At 33.1% G+C, this 15,969-nt stretch overlaps 1 protein-coding gene across 7 annotated transcripts in view; it reads right to left on the reverse strand.

Annotated features, from left to right (window-relative positions):
• LOC124533685 (rho guanine nucleotide exchange factor 15) overlaps nt 1-15,969 on the reverse strand; it is a 113,801-nt gene that overhangs the window by 67,168 nt on the left and 30,664 nt on the right. For 6 of the 7 annotated variants that reach the window (XM_047109120.1, XM_047109118.1, XM_047109125.1 and 3 more), the window contains one exon: nt 7,817-7,846. The exons of the other annotated variant lie outside the window; for it this stretch is intronic. The gene's annotated coding sequence lies outside the window, so the exon portion shown is untranslated. The remainder of the gene's footprint in view (nt 1-7,816; nt 7,847-15,969) is intronic. 7 annotated transcript variants of the gene reach the window in all.

The following is a 15,969-nucleotide window of genomic DNA, read 5'->3' on the forward strand; positions in this document are numbered from 1 at the left end:
CAATCACCAACCTTATTTCACCACGACCATTGGAATTTATAAAACCAACAGTTGTATTCTAACTCGCCTTTTTTCATCTTGATACGTTAGTAAAAAGACGTTATTTAAGTTGAAATAGTCTTTGTTTTGTAAAAAAATATCAATAGTATGTTTGTGTTTCTAATATTTATTAACCATTTCATACATTCGTTTTTATAAATAGAGTTTTAATATCACGTCTTTATTTTATTTATATCCTAGCCTGTATAATGTTCAGACGTCAAATTTTTCTCTAAATCAGAATTTCTTAATATTGCAAAAAAACAGTCGCTGATTTGAAAAAGTGTTTCTAATAACTAGAGAAAGGTAGCGCCTAATCAGCTGTAACGAATCTTCTCTTGAACACATAATAATTCAACTGTTCAGATTACTCGTCTTGGTTTACAGAAGCCCGCTCGGGCGCTGCTAAGGTTTCCTTCCTTGTAGAAATGTTTATTGTGTAACGTTTTCGATGCATCTCAATTTCTTGAAAGTTTATCAATGCTCAATTTACGTATAACTGTATTTTGTTTCAGACAGGAAAGATCGATTTTATTAACCTTCAAAATCAACATATATTATATAGGTAATATAACTAGTAGAACCTGTGGCTTTATTGCGCGTTATACTTTATTTACAAAACTTTACCTATAGTACAAACCGGAAATCCCCATTTAAGGCCCTTAAGGGGTGAATTAAAAAAAGTAGACATGTCTTTCTCCGTAACTCAAACTAGCTGCATAATTAATTTCATATCAATTAGTTCAACGGTTTATGCGTGAAGATTTCATTTTAAGTTGGGCATTTACAATATTAGTAGCAACGATAATCCTTCTAAATAATATATGTCAATTATCCTTACAAAATATTTTTATTTGTAAGACTTTTTAATTGTTATCAAATTTTATCACATATCATATATACCTGTTTGATTGAATATCCAACGGTTTTGTTACGGTCACATTTTTTATATTCATGAATACTTTATATGTACAAAAAGAGTACCTAAATGAGCGTTGCTATAAGTCATTATAAGGCGTTATTTCTCAATCAGTTTAGTTTTTTATTGTGAAGCGATGCTATTTAGGTATTTATTTAAACACATGATATCATACTAGACGTGTAAGACTGGTCGGCCTCGACAAATGACTGCTGAGGAATTCAACTCAAATGAAGAGAGATAGGATAAAAAATAAGCGAGTAAAATATATCTATTGTTTCTATGTCAAATATTGAATATATATAAGATTAAGCGCAAACGTGAGTCAAACTTATTTGTATCGTAATATTACAATAAAAATATCTTTATTTCACATGGAATGTTGAAAATGTTGCGTGTTAAATTGGAAATCACATGTTTTATTTAGTAAAGTTGACAGACAATTTAAAAATATATAAACTAGCTTAGAGTAACGATAATGATATAATTGTTGCAACTTTAAGAAAACATCTGCAAGCATGAAAAGGATATTATTATTTTTTTATTAAAAAAAATAATAAAATAATTATTTTATATTTAGATTTTAGAACAGTAAAGAGGCCGTTTGATTGATATTTTAAAACCTAAATATTATTTTACACGAAAACACGAACAAACACGTATTACCTAGTGTCGTATATCAATCAATGAGACACAATACAATTTCCAACACAAAAAGTCCGTGAATAGGCAACTAATGCGATGTAATTAGATTTCAGTGTACATTGAACTATATCGCGTTTCTATTAGATTGCAACACTTGATAGGTTTGCTTTGAGACTTGCAAAACATCGCCTACTTCATTTTAATAAGACAATTGTACCGTGCGAACGCAGCGCAAACGTATTCAATGTTTGGAAAACAATCCGAGGGGACTCGGGGCTCCGTATCAATCGAATCCTAAGATACTGACAGGGTCGGATTTGAAGGTGTGGAGGCCTCGGGGCCACAAACACCCTAATTATATTATTATGAATTAATTAGTTTTTTTATTTCAATCAGTAAGCTGTGAATTGTTTCGTATTTGTATCGGTAACTTTTAAAATATTAAATACATAGTAACATTATTATAATTTGACTATATCTCAGTATTTGTTAACTTGCTGAAAACTGTGGCCCCCTCTCATGTGGAGGCCCCAGGGCAGTTGCCCCGGTTGCCCTCCCCTAAATACGGCCCTGGGACTGTTATTCAAATAGAATTTCTCTTAATAAGGGAATTAAAATCTCTTCCTGAGTTGTTATTTACATAACGATTAATTACGCTACAAGTTTACATCGTTTAGTAACTGATTTGATGTTTACATTGAAAGCGAGTGAATGAACCTTAGTTAAAGATAGAAATTAAAAGCTGCTATTGATTCTGATACAGTAGTTAGAGTACAGTATTTTTACAGGAAGACTGACGAAGGATAAAACAAATCTATTAATAAACCGATTAAAGTGAATCGCTCCACGCTCCGATAGCTTAGCGATAAAAGCTGATTACCGGCTAAGTTGAACTATTTGCTGTTGATCCTTCCAGCTTACCTACACTTCGCAACATTCAACATAGTGTCGATTTGAAATTCTATATTAAATGCTTGATGTGCCTTTGATACGCGTATTCATATATCATGATAGATGTGTAGTTATTTTAACATAATTACAGCGATACGTATCGTCAAATTTTAATGCCATGTTATAAGCCGTTAAGTTTTTATTAAGACAATTTTTGTTATAGTACTCATACAAATAATACATATAAATACATTCACACAGATTTATATACGAGGTCTGCATGTTATTGTATACATTTCTCTTTTAATTATCCTTCTATCCCTCTATATTTTTGATAAAACTCGTAATTGTAAATGAGGTTGATTACAAAAAATAATAGTATCGTATTGTCATCAGAACAAGACAGGTTTATATTAGAATGATTTAGGCAATCATCCCCTAAGGGGCAATCGTTATCCTCTGCTGTCAAACAGTCATTTTCGAAAACGCGACATAGTTCCTCCTTCCATATCCCATCGGAACCACCAAGATAAAAAATATCCAGTCCTTCTAGAGATTAGCCGGAACAAATAGATATTTAAGTTGTAGTCAGACAAAAATTGTAAAAAATGTTACATATGCATTGAGTAAAAAAGGTCTAAGTATATTAATATTACAAACAGACACTCTAATTTTATTATATGTATAGATATAAAAGATAAAAGAAATTTACTACATTTATAGACAATTAATATAATACTCAGTACAAACAGGTGACCTAACGAATAGTGAAATTATGTTTGTTTAGTACAAGCAACTGTAATATGTTCGAAAGTATTATCTTTCGCTACCTGTATGTAGTTTAATAGTCACGATTTGTATTAGCACCATTCGACGTTTTTAGTCGTTACCTGTCGGTAAATGGAATCGTCACGGTGTCAGAGCTGATACAGTTTTTGTCTTATCACGAGCGAATAATACATTGATATAGACGTCAAAAGTTGTTTATCGATTTCATTTTAACAATAGTAATGTTTGTTAATCTTACAATGACAATGAGCCGAGATGACCCAGTGGTTAGTACATGTGCATGATGTTTGTGAAACAAGTGCCACTGAAATTCTATGTGCTTAATTGGTTTATAACTCCTTTCGTGATTGACGATGACAGAAAAATTAGCAATCATAATCAAAAATCAAAATCAATTTTATTCAAGCAGGATTTAACAAGCACTTTTGAATCGTCATTTAACAATTAAGTGAAGCTACCACGGGTTCGGAAAGTAGAAGAACCGGCAAGAAACTCAGTTGTTACTCTTTTTCAACATTTAAAAATTACAGTCATATTAGTTGAATACAATTATATATGTATGTAATGTATCTAAAATTCAACAGGTAGTCAAACCAGCATGTGTCTAATATCAATGAAACCTTGCCACATGTGTTTCCTTCAACCCGCGTTGGATTGGTATGGTGGAATTAGCTTCAAAAACCTTCTCCCTAAATAGGCAGTCTTAGTCTGGTAGTAGGACATTTACATGTGTTACTCAGTTGTAGTAAAGTTGATAATAATATTCTTTCCAGGACAATTTTATAATAACCATATAGTTAAATCAACCATTGCCGGATTAAGGCTTTCCCTTCTTTTGAAGATGTAGCATATTTCACCAAGCGACTGTTACATGAACAGGATTACTAGCTAAACATGTAGTTGATTTTCAACCGATACGTGCCGGTTTTCTCATTATTTGTTGATACAACTTGTTCAAAAAAATATATAAAAAATTGTGGTATTGGCCAGAGTTGAACCCGCAATCATCAGCTATAATTCACGTTTTCTAACCACGGAGTCAACTTAGCTCTTTCTCAATATTCCAAGCCAATTATTTTTATAAATAGATAAATACTTGAAATGTTAAGTAACATATATGTACATCATACGCTCACAGCTGTATAAATATGACAAATGGAAAAAAACGTCAATAACAAAATATTCGACGACGACGGGTGAAAAGCGAGTACCCGTTAGGACAAGTTAAGGTAAGTCAGGAAGAAGGGAAAGTGGTCAGGTCGTTGAACTTGAAATCGAACCTGTAGTACGAGAACTCTCCTTTTCGTGAGCATGATTTGTCCTGACTGAGCGCTGACTAGAACTACCTTGCACTTTATATGGTCATATTTGTTTTTATTGACTGTGAGGAAGTTCAAGTATAATTAATTGATATAGAGAGTTTGTTTTAATCGAAACAGGAAACGAATCCAGGCACCTCATGCTCGGTGAATGAAAACATAGTTAATTGTGCACAAAGTATTTATGAGCATTAGAGAAGCGTGGTGGAATACCCTCCAAACGTTCTCTTTAATGGAGTATTTTGTCCAGAAGAAAAACTTTTACCAGATGTCACTACGGGAAGGTTTACGAAAAAAGTATTGTTTTTCTTTTTAATTTGAGAGGTAGTTAGGGCGTCATGTTCTGCCACTAAAGTAATCAGGAACATGTATTCTCATAAATCTTTAAACCACAATATAAACACACGTAAAATTAATAGGATTGGTCTTGATTTACTTCTAGCAAAAGTTTTAGACTTCGATGAAGAAGATATTAATAATATCAATTACGATTCAGGAATTGCAGACTTTTTTGTATACATTAGCCAATATTATAAAATTTAATTTTTTTATTTATATGTAAATTATTGTGAGCGGCCATTGACATTGGAAGAAGAAGAAATATAATTTATTCTTGGAATCATGGAAACTGAGTCGCACTTCCTTTTTCTGTAGCTATACTCATTCACTCACTCACCCTTCAAACCGTAAATCAAAAATATTGCTGTTTGGCAGTGAGATATATGATCACTGGATGGTACCTATTCCAAGGGGTTTAAGCAAAGCCCTACCAGGAAGCAAATACATTATACAAACATATACTATTGTTAACAATATGAAATTCTAAATTGTATTCAAAATTAAGTAGGATATAGCTGTTAGTTATTTTAAAACAAACGAGCTTAACTGCAGGCTGCACCAAATGGCTTAATTATAAGCAAGCAAGACACAATTTTCTGCGAGTGGTTAAGCGGTAAATATGAAAGCTTTGCATATAACAACTACCTGATACTGATAATTAAAGGAAAATGACATCAATGCATACAAAACACGGTGTTATAGATATCTAAGAGAGATTATTATACACCCTTTTTCCTTTGGGAAGTAAAAACCAATGCTTGATCACTTTTAATTGAAGGTGTAGTGTTGCAGCGTTTCTGATTCTTCAGACAAGTTGTAAGTAAAAGTTTTTCGTCGTAAACCCGCGTAATGAATGAACGCACGTAACATTTACTCAATGAGTCACTGGTGCGAAATCGTGAGCTATGAACTCGGTATTGTCAAAATTTCCCCACCAGTTAATCAGACAGGTTGGACGAGAAAACTCCTTTTACGACATGCGACACAACAAAAAGTTGACAGTTTTATAACGAACCTATATATGTAATATAAAATACTACGAACCCCGGAATAACGTTTCACAAAACACTGGGGGGGACGCAACCCAGTTTGAAAACTTCTGATTTGGAGTAAAGCAACTATGCGAACTTAAATGACCGTTATTGTTCTTATATTTATATAGAATTCATTAGAGTTCAAATGCACTTTACACTTATATTTAGCCACATATAGTATGCTAGCATATAGTGTACTGACTGTTCTGATGGGTCAAAGCGCTTTGTACCTAGAGCATCTTCCATGCAAATCGGATGAATGATGCGTGAAATCTTAAAATACGAACAATACTAGAACAACGTTGTTAATTTAAATGAATATTTATAACCCTATCGCTTTCTACCAATTAGCTTTAAGGTACTCGGCTATCAATGTTACATTCCGATAGATTGATAAGGAAAAACGGATTAAATTAAAGAGCAACACGCTCAGGTCATACTCGTGCCATTCACTCGTATAAAAATATTTAATAATGATATCACTTCAAAATCGCGACTTCCTTATTTGGTCGCATTACAAGGGTCTTCAATCTTTCTTCTGCAATTAACGAATTTCGCTTTTCATAACCCTTAAATGTCAAATTTAATAGTCGGTTACGGCAAGAGTGAATGATTTCCACTGAAACGTGATCGTGAGGGAAGATGCATTGGATGAATATGTTGAAATCTTATACAAAACTAGTTGTCGGATGCGGCTTCACTGATTTTTGGAGTTTGGTCGTCAGGAGTTAAGCATAAACAGAAGCCTATGTTCTTGAATTCAAACTTGTTTCCTATCAAATGTATTAAATTCAAACATTATTTTGTAAATCATCACATTTCTTCCTACCCACTCATCAGATATTCTACCGCCAATCAACAGTGCTCAGTATTGTTGTGTTATCTTAGTTCCCAAGGTTAGTGGCGCATTGACAATTTAAGGAATAGTTAATTTTTCTTACAGCGGCATTGTCTATGGGTGATGGTGACCACTTACCATCAGGTAGCCCATATGCTCGTCCGTCAAGCTATTCCAAAAAATAAAATTAAGCATAGAACCTTCTTAAAATTTAAATGGAAGAATTTATTTGAAGTAGCGGCCTCGGAAGTTCGAGTGAAGAGAAACAATTAAGACATGGTACGTCATTATTTCAATTACGTTTGTTTTCATGGTTCAGATTTAATCGGTTCAAGTTTAAAATATAATATTGTTAACCGACAGAATAATCATAACAACCACGTTTCCTTCAAATCATTACATCGTATAAAACAAAGTCGCTTACCGCTATCTGTACCTATGTATACTTAGATCTTTAACATTACGTAACAGATTTTAATGCGGTTTTTTTAATAGATAGAATGATTCGAGAGGAAGGTTTTTGTATATAATACATAAAAAAATAATGTTACTTTCGATGGAGCACAACTTAATAACAAATTATCATCTTATATAAAAAATGTAAGCTCAGTTAACGGGTTCAAGTCTCAACTCTCAAAATATACCTATTTTAGAGAATACCTACCCACTTTTGTAGCGATTAAAATACACACAGCTATTTTATTATATTCTATTCCGTTAACTCAGTATCTATAAGGAGAATTTATTATTTGTTATTGTTATATTTATCATACTGTTCTCATGTAAGTGAATCTGTCTTTTTGAGAATAAACTCTTAAAGTTAAACCTCACAATATAGTAAAGAAAGACTGATAATTTTAGATGTTTCTAATGTGATGTCGTAAATAAACAAATTCTGTAGAATATTAATACCAGTATTGCAGCCGTGCGAAGCCGGCTCGGGTCGCTAGTATTTGATAAAAAGTGAAATTAATTACACATATAAAATACAAACGTATCATACCAGATGTGGGAACGGCGCGGGCGCAGGAATCTGTAACAATGGCAGAATTCAGAAATTATAATAGCGTTGATGGACTTTCACATGATGAATGCTGTATCGCTTTTCTTGTACGGAATGAAAAGGTCGTTGCGACTTTAGTTATTTTTTCTTATAAGCCAGGTAACTCTTATAAAATAGCTTAAAGCTCAATCCAATTGCCTAGTAAGCGTTCTAATCGTACTAATATGGTAGGGCTTTGTGCAAGCCCGTCTGGGTAGGTACCACCCACTCATCAGTTATTCTACCGCCAAATAACAGTACTCAGTATTGTTGTGTTCCGGTCTGAAAGGTGAGTGAGCCAGTGTAACTACAGGCACAAGGGACAACACATGGCACATTGACGATGTAAGGAATAGTTAATATTTCTTACAGCGTCATTGTCTATGGGCGATGGTGACCACTTACCATCAGGTGGCCCATATGCTCGTCCGCCAACCTATACCATAAAAAAAATACATGCGAAAGCTCGTGGGGATGGATGTACATATGTATGTTTGTTACGCTCTCACGAAAAAGTTACTTAACGGATTTAAACGACATTTTACAGTAATGTAGGTTATACATCAGAATATAACATAGGCTATAAATTATAATGATTTTATGTAATTTGGTCGTAATAACGATACATATTAAGAACCCGTGCGAAGCCGGGGCGGGTCACTAGTATAGATATAAATTTAAATGATCTTGAAATTTTTATTCGAATATGTAAATCACAATTATTCACATCTACTCCATTCCATTGTATATTCTAAATTAATAAACAATTCGCTCAAATTAGTAATTTTTTAATAAAGTATTTATAGTACGATTTTTAATTCGAGTCAGTAAAATGACAAGTGCAACTGTCACTGATACAAAAAAGGGTTACCCGCTACAATAGTGATGTTCGGCAATCAATAGACTTCGACTTTTAGTCATGCTTTATTTTATTAGGTATCAAAGCGTTTTTTTTATTGTAAATTAATACATACCGTATTAAATAATACGATTTTAGAAATATGGACCTTAGCTGTGTATTAAAATTTCTCACTACAATATTATTACAAAGCTGGGAAAAAATGTATAAAGAGGTTCAGAGGAATTAACACTAAAAAGTCAGGAAAATACTAGTAATTTTATACGTTTTTATTCATTACGGTTGTTATTGATTCCGACTCCGATTCTGAATCGGTATATTCAGAATCGGAATCGATATAAAACGTATAAAATTACTTGTTTTTTCTTGACCTTTTAGTGTTAATTCCTCTGAACCTCTTTATACATTTTTTCCCAGCTTTGTAATAATTTTGTAGTGAGAAATTTTAATACGCTGGTAAGGTCCATATTTCTAAAATCGTATTATTTAATACAATATGTATTAAATATTTATAATAAAAAAAGCTTTGATACTTAATAAAATAAAGCATGACTAAATGTCTATGTCTATTGATTGCCGAACAGTATCAGTGACAGTTGCATTTATTATTTTACTGACTGGAATTAGTAATAGTGCTTTAGTCGAAATTCCCAAAATTATAGTCGAGATTCTTTCACATCACTATTTATTTGAGATTAAAAACCTGCAACACTGGAAATGTCATTTTACTGACTCGAATTAATAATTTTACTATAGTCAATATATCGTAAAACAAAGAGAATAGTTATGTCAAATCGAAGGAAACATTAAAACGGAAACGTCATAAACAAGCATCAATCGAGAACGAATGTAATTTACACGGAATCGATGTTTTGTTCTCGATACGGAAGCGTTGATCACTCGTATTGTTGTTCAACGCATTGTTCCTGATTTGAGCGAAAGTCATCACAATTATAATATAAACGATTGTTGCGATAACGTAAGCCCTGCTATTGGTTTTGTATGCAATGCAAATCGGATAATTGTTCAGATGTAACTTCTATGAAACAATTGAACGAAAAACATCACATACCATATAAACTATACACAATTATATAATGTTTATTTTTCAATAGTTAGAAATAAAAAAAATGAGATCGGTACTTTTTTTTTTCTATGTCAGACTATCAGATTGGTAATCGATGAAACTAAACAACGAAATTAATTACGAATTCAGGGCCCGATTATCCATTAGGCAGTTGCCTAACTGCCTCGGGGGTCCCGAGTCAGTTGGACATGGAGTAAGGACCCCTAGGGGGCAACCTATACAAATATTGGGACATAAGGCTGTAAATCACTGTTTATGATAATATTAAAGCCAATTGCTCTAGTTTAAATATTGTGATGGCTCATTTTAGACTTATACAAAAAATCGTTAATGTGAATAAAACTGCTATGTAATAGAATAATTTAGGAAGGTAGAAAGGGGAAACGGTACTGATATGGTTGTTGCGGAATAAAATATATAGGTACCTATATCATCGACGATTAGATGTTACGTGTAAGGAGTTTTATCAGTAAGGTGAAAAGGAAAAGCAATTAATAAAGTCGGCACACATTAAAAATACTTCCGTGCGAAACCTTTTGAGTTATTTTTTATATTCAGCAGATGGATATTTTATGGCTCTATTAAATATTGACTAATAATGAAATTAATATACATTACATAATAATTTACATAAATAACACAGCGAAAATCGCTAACGACTCGCGTCGACGCGAGATTAGAAAAACTTTAAAACAAATGCAGTCTGTTCATTGTCCTGCCCTTATTTCCCGCCAATTAAATTCATATAAAATTCATAAAACAAGGAGCATTCGTGGTATTTTTAGCAGATAAGCGCAGCTGTGTACACCGAGCTCTCGATTAGTCACTACTTATTATGTGCTATGTGTACATCGGACAAAGCGATAGGAACAAAACCAGGCCTCCTATAAATAATGTATAATCAGTTTTAATTTTTATAAATATTACAATATCAATTGTTGTTTTTTTTCATATATTGCCATGTTAGAGAAAATCTTAACTGATCTCTGACTGAATGATTTAATTCAGTATTTATCATGGGTATGTTTCTATCTTTTTTATTTTAAAATATATTTCGAACAAATTAATGAGAGATCAACATAGTTATTCATCATGGTGCTAGGATCACTTAAAAGGCTGTTTATGACTTTAAGATATACTTTGGTATAAAAATATTGACTATCATTGATGTTCAATGTGAAGTATTTTTTAACGATTAATATGGAAATGTATATAATATATTATTACAAAAATCAAAATCCTCTTTATTCAAGTAGGCTTTTACAAGCACTTTTGAATCAATACTTTACAGTTAAGTGAAGATACCACCGATCCGGAAAGTAGATTCTACCGAGACGAACCGGCAAGAAACTTTGTAGTTACTATTTTCAACATTTAAAAAATACAAAGTTAGTTAAATATAATTATTTAAATCGATATATCCTGCCTGGAAGTTAACAGGTATTAATTCCACACTTTTACGCACAATTTTAACGTAATATTTGTATAAAATTGTTAGTAAAATAGTTTTTTACATAACTTTTTTTTACATAACAAAATTATGTCTTGCATAACAGTTCATAAAACGTTTAATTAACTTACAAAACTTCTAACTCGACAATTACATTTTAAGTGACGTCACACATTATGAATTGTTAGCGTAGATTTTTCACCAATTCGATATTTAAAATCTGAATTAAGGAATAAAATATTTGCTTTATTACTGCCTCATCGGCTGTGCAGAGTCTAAAAAATAAAAGTGTCGATACTCCTGAGCATCGGAGAGCACGTAAAGTTGTTGGTCCTGTTTCTAAATGATTCCCGGCCGTGTCGATTTACAATCTCATCAGAAATGAGAGCGAGTTAATAGAAAGTGCACTTGTGTTTGCTTACGAATTTTGCACTATAATATACAGCGTATATTGCTGATCTCAATTGATTGGTCGCGCTGGCCGAAGTCGGTAAGAGAAGTTATCAACTCACAATAACTAAATGTCTTACTTTTCGAATTTTAAATTACCAAATCCTGAAAGATAAAAATCGTTGTCGGGCCCTTAAAGTAAAGGCATTCTGTAAACTCGAATCTCGCTGTAGAACACGACTATACAACGTCAGAAGAATACATCACGTGACATCGACTGTAATATTAGGTTGGCGAAAAAGTCTTTTCGCATATAGTATGTATGAACTTGTAATAAAATCTCTTTGGCTATACCATTTGTATCTGGCTGGTTTTGGTATCATTAAAAAGTTTTAATTTTAAAGAAGGCACTTCCAAATTCAAATTAGGAATTTGTGTGATTTTCATTTGTTTTTGTTGTTGTTAAAATGAGTGAATCTAAAGAAGAAATTCGATACATTTTAAAATTTTACTATAAAAAAGGTAAAAATGCAACTCAAGCCGCGAAAAATTTTGTGATGTTTATGGACCTAATGCAGTATCTGTGAGAGTAGCGCAAGTTTGGTTTAAGCGTTTTCAAGCCGGAATTTTTTATATAAAAGATGCATCTCGCTCTGGTCGCCCTGTTACGGACAAAATTGATGCCATTTTTGAAAAAGTGGATCGGCATATTAGTAGTTACGATGTAGCTGAAGAACTGGCAATTGACCACAAAACGGTTTTGACTCATTTGAACAAAGCTGAGTACACAAAAAAGCTCGATATATGGGTGCCTCATGAACTCACTGAAAGATACCTAATGAACCGTGTACTCATTTGTGATTCTTTATTACGACGTAATGAAACCGAACCATTTTTGAAGAAGCTGATAACTGGTGATGAAAAGTGGATCACATACGACAAGAACGTGCGAAAAAGATCGTGGTCAAAGGCCGGTCAAGCTTCACAGACTGTGGCAAAACCCGGATTAACTCGCAACAAGGTAATGCTGTGTGTATGGTGGGATTGGAAGGGCATCATTCATTATGAGCTGTTACCGCCCGGCAGACCATCGATTCAGAACTGTATTGCGAACAATTGATGAGATTGAAGCAAGAAATTGAGAGAAAGCGGCCAGAATTGATCAACAGAAGGGGTGTGGTTTTTCACCATGACAACGCTAGACCTCACACATCTTTAGCCACTCAACAAAAATTACGAGAGTTTGGCTGGGAGTTATTAATGCATCCGCCGTATAGTCCTGACCTTGCACCTTCAGATTTTCATCTGTTTCGGTCTCTGCAGAATTCCTTAGGCAGTGTCAGGTTAACATCACGAGAGGACTGCCAAAACCACTTGTGGCTTCTGATCGAAAAACTCGATCAGAAGCCCCAAAATTTTTACAGCAATGGGATCATGTCACTACCAACAAGATGGCAAAAAGTTATGGAACAAAATTGCACCTACATACTTTAGTCAAATGTAAATAAACTATAAAAAAAACTTTTTGAATTTTCATATAAAATACGAAGTAACTTTTTCCCCAACCTATTATTTTAAAAATTTGTATAATATACGTTAGTACATAATACCATAAGTCGGTTGCCAATATTTCACGAGGAAGATATGGAAGGCATTCTAATAAAAACATACCTCTTCACATTAGTCGTAAGGCCATAAACGTTATCTATACATATAATAAAACAGGAGTGTCTATTTGTAGTATTTTAATAATATATATGAATTCTAACACGGGTTATTTCTGGAATGGCTGGACTGATTTGGAACTTTCATTGGCAGAAAGCTGATATAATAAGGACTAACTAAGGCTACCACAATAATTTTTTGTTACATTAAAACACACACGAACACACGGGCACGGCTAAAGATAATTTCAATACTGTTAATTTTTACTCTCTATACCCATTTGACACACATAACTAAATCTAGTTTTAATAGAACTGTGTATCTTTATTCATTATTTAAACGGCAATGTTTGTTTAATTGTACATCACAATCGCCGTAACAATAATTGTCATCGGCGCGGATATTGATTGCGAATCTATGATTACAAAATAACATACCAAGAGCGCGAGTCATATGGCCTATTTAAACAATGTATGTTTTTCAAATGACAGAATATAACACTTATTATTTTATTACACTTGTTTGAATAATTGTTGGTCAGTTAAAACATTAGATATTATTGAGGTTTATTTGTTGATCGAACGATACATTAGAGCCACTGTGACAAAAACACTATACTTTTATATTAGCATAAGCAGGCGAAATAGGTAAAAGAAGCTATAGTAAAGTTAAAGATTATACCATTCCACAAATAGCCAAACTTGGTAACTGATATATTATGTCCTTTGTGCCTGTACTGGCTCACTCACCCTCCAAAACAGAACTCTATAAAAACGAAGTATTACAGCTTGACGGTAGAATCCGAGGCCGTCGAAAGTCCTACCACCAGTAAACTAATTATACAGATTTTGTATTATTCCAAGTTTTTAAATTTATTTTTAGGGCTGATTTTTCAATCCTCAGATAAACAGACAGATAGCGTTTATTCGACCGATAGCCAAAAAACCAGTTGTTCAATCGTCAGATAGACTTTATTCGACGAGTAATTCCATTATCGAAGGAATAAATCTATCTGACCCTTTAACGGCCCGATAACCGCTATTCTATAGATAAACGTTGAAAAAGACGTTGATTTTTAATTGTTGAAAGTTTGACGTTAGGTTTTCATATTTTAGAAAAAAGTTACAAATGCAATAATTAAAAATGGATATTTTCGATAGCATGCATTAGAAGAAGAAGCTATAATAAATTTATATATTAACCGTAATTCAAATGAAAGAAAGGAAAGAATTATAAGATTTTTTTAATGTTTTTTTTTAAGCCCTCGTATTTGAGTTTTAAGGTTTTCCACGAGCGGAAACTTGTTGTAATTCCGCATAAATTAAAACCATCCTCAATTTTCTTCCATGCGGCCTCTTTATCTTTATTAGAAACTGCATCATTCTTTTTATTTTCAATTATCACTTTATATTTGTTGACAAAACTTATGAGTAGCTGAACTTCTGCCTCATTAAAGTTCACCGAATGCTCTCTTTTTTTAGACTCCATTATATCTACACCAATTATACCTATTCCAAAAAAAAATACTTTCAATTAAACACCACATCCAACCAAACGACAAAACTAAAAATAATAGACACGGCGTGTGACATGACAGTGACGTTATTGACAGAAATTGTGAAAAACATCTGTCTTGCTCTAATGCTTGTCTAAGCAATATATTTGTCTCGCTTCTTTGAAGTTGGAGTTGCCAGAGTTGAATTATTATGTCAGGTAGTTATCAATGGAATAAATAACAGTCGAAAAACCAGTGAGCATTTATTCATCTGATAAACAGCCAAATAATTTTATTCTTCAGATAGTTATTGCACCTATTAACTGAGGATTGAAAAATCGGCCCTTAATTAAATAAAGCGTGCAGATAAAACATTATTCAACTAATAGCACCCTAAGCAGAGTTTATAGGTAATTTGATACAAGTTATACACAATAGTATTATTAACTCCCTTCAAGAATAGATATTAAAATAAATCCAAGTGATTCACATCAAAAACACACATGTGATATTGTATTTTTACAAAGAAAGAAATGAAACCCTTGCGAAGCTCACGAACATATGTCGTATGACGTAAGGAGGGGAGCTTCGTATGGTACGACACAACATAGCTGTAGCATCGGCAGAATTCGTACAACCGTCTGAATTATGTACAATATCCCACACCATCAAATTAAAAAAGTTAGTTAGAAGTTAAAAGGGTGAATGAGCCAGTGTAACTACTGGCACAAGGGACATAACATGTTAGTTCCCAAGGTTAGTGGCACATTGACGATGTAAGAATAATTAATATTTTTTGGTGGTACATTGACGATGTAAGAATAATTATGGGTGACGGCGACCACTTACCATCAGGTGGCCCATATGCTCGTCCGCCAACCAATACCATAAAAAAGATAAAACCTAAAATAAATCAAAAAAAAGACCTAATAATATATTAGTCAGTTTCACATCACTGACGCGAGAATCTATAGCGACGAATGGCGTCGAATGACGCGATAGGGAGTTATTTCAATCGGGTGCATAAATTGACAGTAATCGTTTTTTTAATTTGCCAATGCTACAGCTAAGTTGTGACGTACAATAACTTCATTATGACAATACGTAACGTCGTAACGGGACAAGTGTTAAAGTAGAAAGCAAGTAAAATTACAAAGAGTGTTCATTT

Source organism: Vanessa cardui, chromosome 11 (genome assembly GCF_905220365.1).
Source record: "Vanessa cardui chromosome 11, ilVanCard2.1, whole genome shotgun sequence".
In the NCBI taxonomy this organism is placed as follows: Eukaryota; Metazoa; Arthropoda; class Insecta; order Lepidoptera; family Nymphalidae; genus Vanessa; species Vanessa cardui.